The 12,119-nt window shown below is 36.9% G+C and overlaps 1 protein-coding gene across 3 annotated transcripts in view; it reads right to left on the bottom strand.

Moving 5' to 3' along the window:
* Positions 1 to 12,119, bottom strand: part of MDGA2 (MAM domain containing glycosylphosphatidylinositol anchor 2) — a 996,453-nt gene that overhangs the window by 358,095 nt on the left and 626,239 nt on the right. The gene's annotated exons all lie outside the window — the stretch shown is intronic.

The raw sequence follows: 12,119 nt of genomic DNA, 5'->3' as shown, positions 1-12,119 counted from the left end.
ATAGCCACTTAATTCAAATAAAAGAACACGGTATAATAAATGCTAAGTTCTACTCGAGAATAATTGTTAAAATATGAAAAATAGATGTTTAAATATTATATTCTTTCCCAGTAAGATGATGATAATAATAAGAGTCAATAGACATTTAGTGTTACCAAGTAGAGTTTTAGTGTTAAACTTTTCCCAAGGAAAGAGACACTAGAAATGGATCAGTAATCAAGAATCTACCAATTCGACAAGTGAGTTTTGAGGAAGGCGATGATGAAATAATAGCTAATGCTTTTGAAAAAAGTATATCATCTAACATATATGTTCAAAATAATGTTTTACTTTGAAGTTCTCAGTTGTCTTGAGCAGACTAAATACATATTCAAAAAACTATCAAGGAGGGCCTTTCTCATGTACCAGGAGACTTTCTAAAGGGGTGAGGCTTAGTCAGGACTTGAATAGTGAAAAGAAGTTGAGGAATTGGTGGGAACAGGAGAAGGGAGGAGTAGGAGCCTAGCTAAAGACTCAAAACAAAATTATCTTGTCTATAAGGCTGAGAAAGTATAAACTGAATAAATATGGAAAACAGGAAATGCACCTGGGTAAGTAGGTTACTAAGCTGGAAACCCCTTTTATTGTTCTTCTAATATGTTAAAATTCTTGTGCATTCACTTATAAATTCCTCTGGATAGCCTTTAATATCTTCTTATGTGAAGGTAATTTGCTCCTTTGTTTCTTTTTTTTTAATCAATAGTTACTTTCCCTTGTATTAGCTTTAATCTCCAGTCACAGTTATTTTCAGAGTAATTTTGCTGTTTAAAAAAATCCCAAAAGTAGTTATAGTCACTCAACATAGTCATTCTATATATCTCAACATTACAGAAAACTACTCAGTAAGTTGTCTAACAATAATAAGCATAGATATTCGAGTATATTCTGATCTGTATTTAACTTTCTTTATAAGGTCCATGATCTTATAGCTGCCAAGGGTAGGCTAGACCAAGACAGGCTACTTTGGCATGAAGATTGTTTTGAGTTCTTAAAACATAATCCAAACCTAGCAGATTCAGGATAAACTCTTTACCTCGCCCATCAATTGCCTACACAAAATTAGATAGAGAACCTGTTCCAGGAAGAGAATTATCACCATAAATAACTACATTATGCTATAAAGTAGGCTAGGATAGACAAGGAAGAACCTAGTGAGGCCTGTTTGATGGAAGTCCCCTATGTCCCATTGCTTCCTGGTTACCTAACTAATTTTGGCTTACCAAATATTTACTCTTTCATCTTCCTGTGAATTGCATTCCTTCTCTTTGAAGTCCCAGATCCCTACCCATTTCTTAGTTCCAAATGACAAAGATACCTTATTTTGCCTGACCTTCTCTAGAATTTCCGAGTCTGTGTGGATTCCCTGTATACATGAAATTACATTTGATTTTCTCCAATTAATCTGTATTGTAGGTACAACAAATGTGCATATATATAATGAAGATTTAATAATAAAAGTGACATTCAGTGCAGTATATATCTTCCCCAACTAATTTCCAAGAAAATGTATTTGAAAATATACACGTTTTACTAAAAGATGTTTAAATATCATACATATACGTAAAAAAGTATACTTATAGGGACACCTGGGTGGCTCAGTGGGTTAAGTAAGCCTCTGCCTTTAGCTCACGTCATCATCTCAGGGTCCTGGGATCTAGCCCTGAGTCCCGCATCCAGCTCTCTGCTCAGCAGGGAGCCTGCTTCCTCCTCTCTCTCTATCTCTGCCTGTCTCTCTGTCTGTCAAAAAAATTAAAATCTTTTTTAAAAAAGTATACTTACATAATACAAATATAAGAATACACCAATACATACAAATGGCCAAGAGACACATGAAAAAGTGCTCAACATCACTCGGCATCTGGGAAATACAATTCAAAACCATAGTGAGATATCATCTCACACCAGTCAGAATTAACAAGTCAGAAAACAACAGATGTTTGCAAGGATTTGGAGAAAGGGGAACCCTCCTACACTGTTGGTGGGAACGCAAGCTGGTGAAGCCACTCTGGAAAACAGCATGGAGGTTCCTCAAAAAGTTGAAAATAGAGCTACCCTATGACCCAGGAGTTGCATTCCTGGGTATTTACCCCAAAGATACAAATGTAGTGATCTGAAGGGGCACGTGCACCTGAATGTTTATAGCAGCAATGTCCACAATAGCCAAACTATGGAAAGAGCCTAAATGTCCATCAACAGATGAATGGATAAAGAAGAGGTGGTATATATACACAATGGAATACTATGCAGCCATCAAAAGAAATGAAATCTTGCCATTTGCAATGTTGTGGATAGAACTAGAGGGTATTATGCTAAACAAAATAAGTCAATCAGAAAAAGATAGTAAAAAAATATATATAACAATAAAGCTTATGTACTTAAAAAAAAGAAAAACAATAATTTCCTTTAGGAGGACAATAGGCATATCTTAGTTCCTTCTTGTAATATATATATTTGAGTATAATCATTAAATATTTTCTCATTGAGTATTTTCATTTAATCAATATTCAATATTTTCAATATTCTAATGAATAAATTATGCATTATTTAATTTTTATTACTCTACTACTGTTACTTTGTGGGAAATTGTTCTGGTGTTGCTAAATAAGCTCCATACATACTATGATTTTTAAATGATATGAATTAATTGACATATATAACTATTTTATTCTCAAAGAAGCCACTGTAATAGAATAAATCTGCTTCAAATAAAAATGAGCTGGAAAGTTACAAAAAGCTCCAAAAATATGAAGATGAAATTAAGTAATGGCTGAAAGTTTGAAGATCTGTTATAAAAACTTTACATTACACTTTGTAGTTTCATCTGGCAATTTAAAAAAATTTTAGATTAATTAATTAATTTTAGATTGGATTAATTTTAAATCACTATTTTTCAAACTTTTAGAATTATATTTGCAACTACCTGTCCTGGCCCATGTCATTTGCAATAACTGACAATTGTTGAAATTAAAAATAGTATAATTTTGTTTGTTTGTTTGTTTGTTTCCAGGAATGAGCACTATGCACAAGAACTTAATAATTTAAACTACTTTATTTTGGTGCTTTAGCTACCCTTAACAGGACATAGAATGGTGTAAAATACTTTGAGTCTTCTGTCACTTGTTAAATCATTCTTTATCTACACCTATTAAGAAGAAGCACATTAGGGGGAGGAGTTAAGATGGCGGAGAAGTAGCAGGCTGAGACTACTTCAGATAGCAGGAGATCTGCTAGTTAGCTTATCTAAACATTGAAAACACCTACAAATCCAACGGGAGATTGAAGAGAAGAACAGCAATTCTAGAAACAGAAAATCAAACACTTTCTGAAAGGTAGGACTGGCAGAGAAGTGAATCCAAAGTGATGGGAAGATAGACCACAGTGGGAGGGGCCGGCAAGTGGCGGAGCAACTGAGCACAAAATCAGGACTTTTAAAAGTCTGTTCTGCTGAGGGACATAGCTCGAGGCTAAACCGAGGTGAAGCCCACGTGGGGTCAGCGTGGCCTCAGGTGCCGCAGGGTCACAGAAGGATCAGGGGTGTCTGAGTGTTGCAGAGCTTGCAGGTATTAGAACAGGGAAGCCGGCTACAGAGACAGAGCCGAGGAGTGAGTCCTCAGCTCGGGGTTACCTTGAACCAGTCACAGGCTGGGTGAGCTCGAAGCGCAGCTGGAGGCCAAGGAGATGGGAGTGATTGGACGCTATTCTCTTAGGATGCACTGAGGAGTGGGGCCCCAAGTCCTCGACTCCTCTGGGCCGGAGACTGGGAGCCGCCATTTTCATTCCCGTCCTCTGGAACTCTACAGAGAGTGTTCAGGGAACAAAGGCTCCTGAAAGCAAACCTGAGCGGATTACTCAGCCCCGCCCCTGGTAAGGGTGGTACAATTCCACCTGGGGCAAAGGCACTTGAGAATCACTACACCAGGCCCCTCCCCCAGAAGATCAACAAGAAATCCAGCCAGGACCAATTTCACCTACCAAGGTGTGCAGGTTCAATACCAAGGAGAGCAACGGAATTCCAGAGGAGGAGAAAGCAAAAAGCACAGAACACATGGCTTTCTCCCCATGGATTCTTTAGTCTTGCAGTTAATTTAATTTTTTTTTCAATTTTTTTTTCTGCTGCTAAATTATTTTTTAACTCTTACCCTTTTCTTTTTTAATGTTTTTTAACTAGTTTATCTAATATATATATATATTTTTCTTTTTTTTATATTTTTTCTTTGTTTTCTTTTTTTAATTGTTTCTTTTTTTTTTTTCTAAACCTCATTTTATCCCCTTTCCCCCCCATGATTTGGGGACTCTTCTGATTTGGTTAAAGTGTATTTTCCTGGGTCTTTGACACCTTTTTAGTATTTGACTTGCTCCTTCATATACTCTTATCTGGACAAATGACAAGGTGGAAAAATTTACCACAAAAAAAGAACAAGAGTCAGTACCAAAGGCTAGGGACCTAATCAATACAGACATTGGTAATATGTCAGATCTAGAGTTCAGAATGACGATTCTCGAGGTTCTAGCTGGGCTCGAAACAGGCATGGAAGATATTAGAGAAACCCTCTTGGGAGATATAAAAGCCCTCTCTGGAGGAATAAAAGAACTAAAATCTAACCAAGTTGAAATGAAAAAGCTATTAATGAGGTTCAATCAAAAATGGAGGCTCTCACTGCTAGGATAAATGAGGTAGAAGAAAGAATTAGTGATATAGAAGACCAAATGACAGAGAATAAAGAAACTGAGCAAAAGAGGGACAAACAGCTACTGGACCATGAGGGGAGAATTCGAGAGATAAGTGACACCATAAGACGAAACAACATTAGAGGGTGCCTGGGTTGTTCAGTTGGTTGAGTGACTGCCTTTGGCTCAGGTCATGATCCCGGAGTCCTGGGATTGAGTCCCATATCAGGCTCCCAGCTCCATGGGGAGTCTGCTTCTCCCTCTGACCTCCCATCTCATGCTCTCTCACTCTGTCTCTCTCTCTCTCAAATAAATAAATAAATAAAATCTTAAAAAAAAAAAATTAGAATAATTGGGATTCCAGAAGAAAAAGAAAGAGAGAGGGGGACAGAAGGTATATTGGAGAGAATTATTGGAGAGAATTTCCCCAACATGGCAAAGGGAACAAGCATCAAAATCCAGGAGGTGCAGAGAAACCCCCTCAAAATCAACAAGAATAGGTCCGCACCCGGTCACCTAATAGTAAAATTTACAAGCCTTAGTGATAAAGAGAAAATCCTGAAAGCAGCCCAGGAAAAGAAGTCTGTAACATACCATGGTAAACATATTAGATTGGCAGCAGACTTATCCACAGAGACCTGGCAGGCCAGAAAGAACTGGCATGATATATTCACAGCATGAAACAAGGAAAACATGCAGCCAGGAATACTATATCCAGCTAGGCTATCATTGAAAATAGAAGGAGAGATAAGAAGCGTCCAGGACAAACAAAAACTGAAAGAATGTGCAAACACCAAACCAGCTCTACAGAAAATATTGAAAGGGGCCCTCTGAGCAAAGAGAGAGCCCAAAAGTAGTAGATCAGAAAGAAACAGAGACAATATACAGTAGCAGTCACCTTACAGGCAATACAATGGCACTAAATTCATATCTCTTAATAGTTACCCTGAATGTTAATGGGCTATATGCCCCAATCAAAAGACACAAGGTATCAGAATGGATAAAAAAACAAAACCCATCAATATGTTGCCTACAAGAAACTCATTTTAGACTGGAAGACACCTCCAGATTTAAAGTGAGGGGGTGGAAAACAATTTACTATGTTAATGGACATCAAAAGAAAGCTGGGGTGGCAATCCTTATATCAGATCAATTAGATTTTAAGCCAAAGACTACAATAAAAGATGAGGAAAGACACTATATCATACTCAAAGGGTCTGTCCAACAAAAAGATCTAACAATTTTAAATATCTATGCCCCTAATATGGGAGCAGCCAACTATATAAACCAATACCAATTAATAACAAAAGCAAAGAAACACATCAACAATAATACAATAATAGTAGGGGACTTTAACACTCCCCTCACTGAAATGGACAGATCATCCAAGCAAAAGATCAACAAGAAATAAAGGCCTTAAATTACACACTGGGCAAAAAGGACATCACAGATATTTTTAGAACATTTCATCCCAAAGTAACAGAATACACATTCTTCTCTAGTGCACATGGAACATTCTCCAGAATAGATCACATCCTCGGTCCTAAATCAGGTCTCAACCGGTATCCAAAGATTGGGATCATTCCCTGCAAATTTTCAGACCACAATGCTCTGAAGCTAGAGGAAATTTGGAAAAAACCCAAATACATGGAGACTAAACAGCATCCTTCTAAAGAATGAATGGGTCAACCATGAAATTAAATAAGAATTGAAAAAATTCATGGAAACAAATGATAATGAAAACACAACGGTTCAAAATCTGGGACACAACAAAGGCAGTCCTGAGAGGAAAATATATAGTGGTACAAGCCTTTCTCAAGAAACAAGGAAGGTCTCAGGTCACAACCTAACCCTACACCTAAAGGAGCTGGAGAAAGAACAAGAAAGAAACCCTAAACCCAGCAGGACAAGAGAATACATAAAGATCAGAGAGGAAATCAATGAAATAGAAACAAACAAACAAAAAAACAATAGAACAAATCAACGAAACTAGGAGCTGGTTCTTTGAAAGAATTAATAAGATTGAGAAACCCCTGACTAGAATTATCAAAAAGAACAGAGAAAAGTCCCAAATAAATAATATCATGAATGAAAGAGGAGAGATCAGATCACAACTAACACCAAAGAAATACAGACAATTACAAGAACACACTATGAGTAACTCTACGCCATCAAATTTGACAATCTTGAAGAAATGGATGCGTTCCTAGAGACATATAACCTATGAACTGAACCAGGAAGAAATAGAAAACCTGAACAGACCCAGAACCAGTAAGGAGATTGAAATAGTCATCAAAAATCTCCAAACAAACAAAAGCCCAGGGCCAGATGGCTTCCCAGGGGAATTCTAACAAACACTTAAAGAAGAACTAATTCCTATTCTCCTGAAACTGTTCCAAAAAATAGAAATGGAAGGAAAACTTCCAAACTCATTTTATGAGGTCAGTATCACCTTGATCCCAAAACCAGACAAGGATCCCATCAAATAAGAGAACTACAGACCAATATCCTTGATGAACACAGATGCAGAAATTCTCACCAAAATTAAAAGGATTATTCACCATGACCAACTGGGTTTTATTGCAGGGCTGCAAGATTGGTTCAACATCTGCAAATCAATCAATGTGATACAACACATTAACAAAAGAAAGAACAAGAACCATATGATACTCTCAATAGATGCTGAAAAAGCATTTGACAAAGTACAGCATCCCTTCCTGATCAAAACTCTTCAAAGTGTAGGGATAGAGGGCACATACCTCAATATCATCAAAGCCATCTAGGAAAAACCCAACGCAAATATTCTCAATGGAGGAAAACTGAAAGCTTTTCCATTAAGGTCAGGAACACGGCAGGGATGTCCATTATCACCACTGCTATTCAATATAGTACTAGAGGTCCTAGCCTCAGCAACCAGACAACAAAAGGAAACTAAAGGCATCCAAATCCGCTAAGAAGAAGTCAAACAATGACTCTTCGCAGATGATATGATACTATATGTGGAAAACCCAAAAGACTCCACTCCAAAACTGCTAGAACTTGTACAGGAATTTAGTAAAGTGTCAGGATATAAAATCAATGCACAGAAATCAGTTGCATTTCTTTACACCAACAACAAGACAGAAGAGAAATTAGAGTCAATCTCACTTACAATTGCACCCAAAACTATAAGATACCTAGGAATAAACCTAACCAAAGAGACACAGAATCTATACTCAGAAAACTATAAAGTACTCATGAAAGAAATTGAGGAAGACAGAAAGAAATGGAAAAATGTTTCACACTCCTGGATTGGAAGAAAACATATTGTGAAAATGTTTATGCTGCCTAAATCAATCTACACATTTAATGCAATTCCTATCAAAATACCATCCATTTTTTTTCAAAGAAATGGAACAAATAATCCTAAAATTTATATGGAACCAGAAAAGACCTCAAATAGACAAAGGAATATTGAAAAAGAAAGCCAAAGTTCGTGGCATCACAATTCTGGACTTCAAGCTCTATTACAAAGCTGTCATCATCAAGATAGCATGGTACTGGGACAAAAACAGACACATAGATCAACGAAACAGAACAGAGAGCCCAGAAATAGACCCTCAACTCTATGGTCAACTAATCTTTGACAAAGCAGGAAAGAATGTTCAATGGAAAAAAGACAGTTTCTTCAATAAATAGTGTTGGGAATATTGAACAGCCACATGCAGAAAAATGAAATTGGACCATTTCCTTATTCCACACACAAAAATATACTCAAAATGGATGAAGGACCTCCATGTGAGAAAGGAATCCATCAAAATCTTTGAGAAGAACATAGGCAGCAACCTCTTCGACCTCAACCACAGCAACTTCTTCCTAGGCACATTGCCAAAGGCAAGGGAAGCAAGGGCAAAAATGAACTATTGGGATTTCATCAAGATCAAAAGCTTTTGCACAAAACTAAAAGACAACTGACAGAATGGGAGCAGATATTTGCAAACGACATATCAGATAAAGGGCTAGTGTCCAAAATCTATAAAGAACTAATCAAACTCAACACCCAAAGAACAAATAATCCAATCAAGAAATGGGCAGAAGACATGAACAGACATTTCTGCAAAGAAGACATCCAGATGGCCAACAGACACATGAAAAAGTGCTCCACATCACTCAGATTCAGGGAAATACAAATCAAAACCACAGTGAGATATCACCTCACACCAGTCAGAATGGCTAAAATTAACAAGTCAGGGAATGACAGATGCTGGCGAGGATGCGGAGAAAGGGGAACCCTCCTACACTGTTGGTGGGAATGCAAGCTGGTGCAACCACTCTGGAAAACAGCATGGAGGTTCCTCAAAAAGTTGAAAATAGAGCTACCCTATGTCCCAGCAATTGCACTACTGGGTATTTACCCTAAAGATACAAACGTAGTGATCCAAAGGGGCACGTGCACCTGAATGTGTATAGCAGCAATGTCTACAATAGCCAAACTATGGAAAGAACCTAGATGTCCATCAATAGATGAATGGATAAAGAAGATGTGGTATATATACTCAATGGAATGCTATGCAGCCATCAAAAGAAATGAAATCTTGCCATTTGCGATGACATGGATGGAACTAGAGGATATCATGCTTAGCAAAATAAGTCAATCGGAGAAAGACAACTATCATATGATCTCCCTGATATGAGGAAGTGGAGATGCAACATGGGAGGTTAAGGGGGTAGAAGAAGAATAATTGAAACAAGATGTGATCGGTAGGGAGGCAAACCGTAACTGACTCTTAATCTCACAAAAAAAACTGAGGGTTGCTGGGAGGCGTGGGATTGGGAGAGGGGGGTGGATTATGGACATTGGGGAGGTAATGTGCTATGGTGAGTGCTACGAAGTGTGTAAACCTGGCGATTCACAGACCTGTACCCCTGGGGATAAAAATACATTATATGTTTATTAAAAAAAGAAAAAAAAAGAAGCACCAGCCGCAAATTAACTGGAGATAGTAAATAATTCAGTATGTTTTAATAAAATGATTGCCTTATAATTTTAATCCAACAGTAGGTAACAATAAATCTCATTTGGCAATTTAGGGCATTAAACTAAATGGAGTATTCCATTATTTATAGACTATGGAGAAATATATACTATTTATATTTAGGCACTAGAATCTCATCAAAGTCCTACATACAACAATTTCTGTGCTCCTTTAGTCCTTTTACCTGGTTATTGTTTAGCTGGACACAGTAAAATTAAATAAGGAAAAAGTGTGCCTTAGAGATACCAAATTTTTGTTTATTTCTTATTTACCATGAAGATCTCTTTTTCATTCTTTTACATTTCAAATCATAAAATTACATATATATATGTGTGTGTGTGTATTATGTATAAAATAGACTGTCCCAGAATTTGCCAATGTAATAAACATTTTAAGAAAGGAAATCATAATAAACTAAAGTGTAGAGTTCATGTCCTGAAGAAGGTGTTCATAAGTGTTAGAATAATCTGACATCTTCATATACTTAAAACACTTTCAGGCCTCACACTCAATGCATCAAGTCCTCAGATACCTCCGAAACCTAAATAATAACAATCAGTCATGTAAGAAGCAAGGAATAGGATATATATATATATATACACACACATACATATTTTATTTGTTATCAAACTTAAATTTACTCAGCAGGGTAATGAATAGCTGTAATGCAAAATGTATTGTGCTGAGAATACAAAATATAGATAAGGCAAAGCAAAACTAATTGCTGAAGATAATATAAACACATGCACATATATGTATGTAGATGTGTGTGTGGGTACACGTGTGGGAAATAACTTAGTATTTTATATGGATATTTCTCACACATAACATGACTGCAAGTTAAGCACAAATGCCATATTATTTTAATGCTTTTAAGATGTCACTATATGTATATAAAAAATAAAAAGTTAAAAAAAAAAAAGTTGGAATGTTTATCATTTAAAAACTATCAAAATTCCTGCATTGTAAGTTTTGCAGGAATAAGCCTTAGTTAGGCATGCAGGTTGGACTTGCTAGCAGGAATTACGTGCCTAGAAAATCAACATTTGATTCACTCAGGAATAATCTGGAGTTGTTACCAGTTATTTATACCTGGCAAAAGCTCAGGCACATAATCAGATCCTTCAAAAGAACTGGGAATACATAAAAGGGAGCTTCTTGAAAGACATGATGGCATCCTTACCTGAAATTGGCAAGGCTATCGGAACCCAGTTGGCTTCTTCGTAGGCCAAGGAAGCTTGACTCTGAGAGGAAGTGCTGTTAGATTATATTCCCTGCTCTGTGAAGTCATTTGGGGATGCAGATCTTTTTATTTACATTAAATGAACTAGAATTTGCTTATGTCTGTTGCTGTCTTTTAGTCAATTATATCCTGTGACACTAGAGACAACCATGCCAGTATTTATTTTCATCTACTACTGCAAGACTAAATTTTTAAACCCTGTGCTGAACTTAATGTTTCCTATGGGACTTATTAAAAAGCAAAACGAAAAAAAGAAAAGAAAAAATTCACACACTCACAGAATTCTGAAGGTTTGAATATTCTGTGGAGTTTGGAGACCTTGGTTCTTAAAACTTTAATTCAAAATTCCCTAGAATCTAATGGATTCCCTAACTTTTATTTGCATCAGAGCTTCCCCAGAGAAGCTCACAGAGCTTCACATCACATCACAGACATCACATCATATCACAGAGATATGAGTAGAATAACACCAGTAGCCCAATAGCTTTGCGCCTAACTCCAGAAGAAGCACAGAACTCTGTGATTAACAATAACAATAAAGTATTTCAAACTGTATCAGTTTCCTCTATGGTCACTGGCAAGGTTTTTGTTTTTGTTTTTGTTTTCGAGAATTAAGGAGAAGTTTCTCTTTTTTAAGTCATTTCTTCTTTTTCTGTCTAGAACCTGTTTTCACATGAACCTCCTACCCATGAGCTTATCATAAGTATAAAGACCAGTGAGGAAAAAACAATACTGAATGGCTGAATAAAACTTGCTTTCTAAAAGCTACATTATTTGGGGATGCCTGGGTGGCTCAATCGGTAAGGCATTTGCCTTCAGCTCAGGTCATGATCCCAGGATGCTGGGATCAAGCCCCACATCAGGCTCCTCGCTTGGTGGGGAGTCTGTTTCTCTGCCTGCCACTCCCCATGCTTGTGTGCTCTCTCTCTCTCTCTCTCCCTCTCTTATTCTCTGACAAATAAATAAATTAAATATTTAAAAACATAAAAAAATAAAAATTGCATTATTTGGAAACAAACACACTCATAACCAATTGGAAATCAGCCAAGGCATTTGTCAAATATCAGTTTGCGTATTTATAGGACAAACAGCAAATAGGAATCTGAGTTTCTCCAGAATGGAGACAGGGAATGGTTATGCAATGCCCAGAACTT

The sequence above is a fragment of the Mustela nivalis genome (genome assembly GCF_964662115.1).
Source record: "Mustela nivalis genome assembly, chromosome: 6".
Lineage (NCBI taxonomy): Eukaryota > Metazoa > Chordata > Mammalia > Carnivora > Mustelidae > Mustela > Mustela nivalis.
Note: the sequence above shows the minus strand (reverse complement) of the source record. Positions and strands in the feature narration are given on the sequence as shown.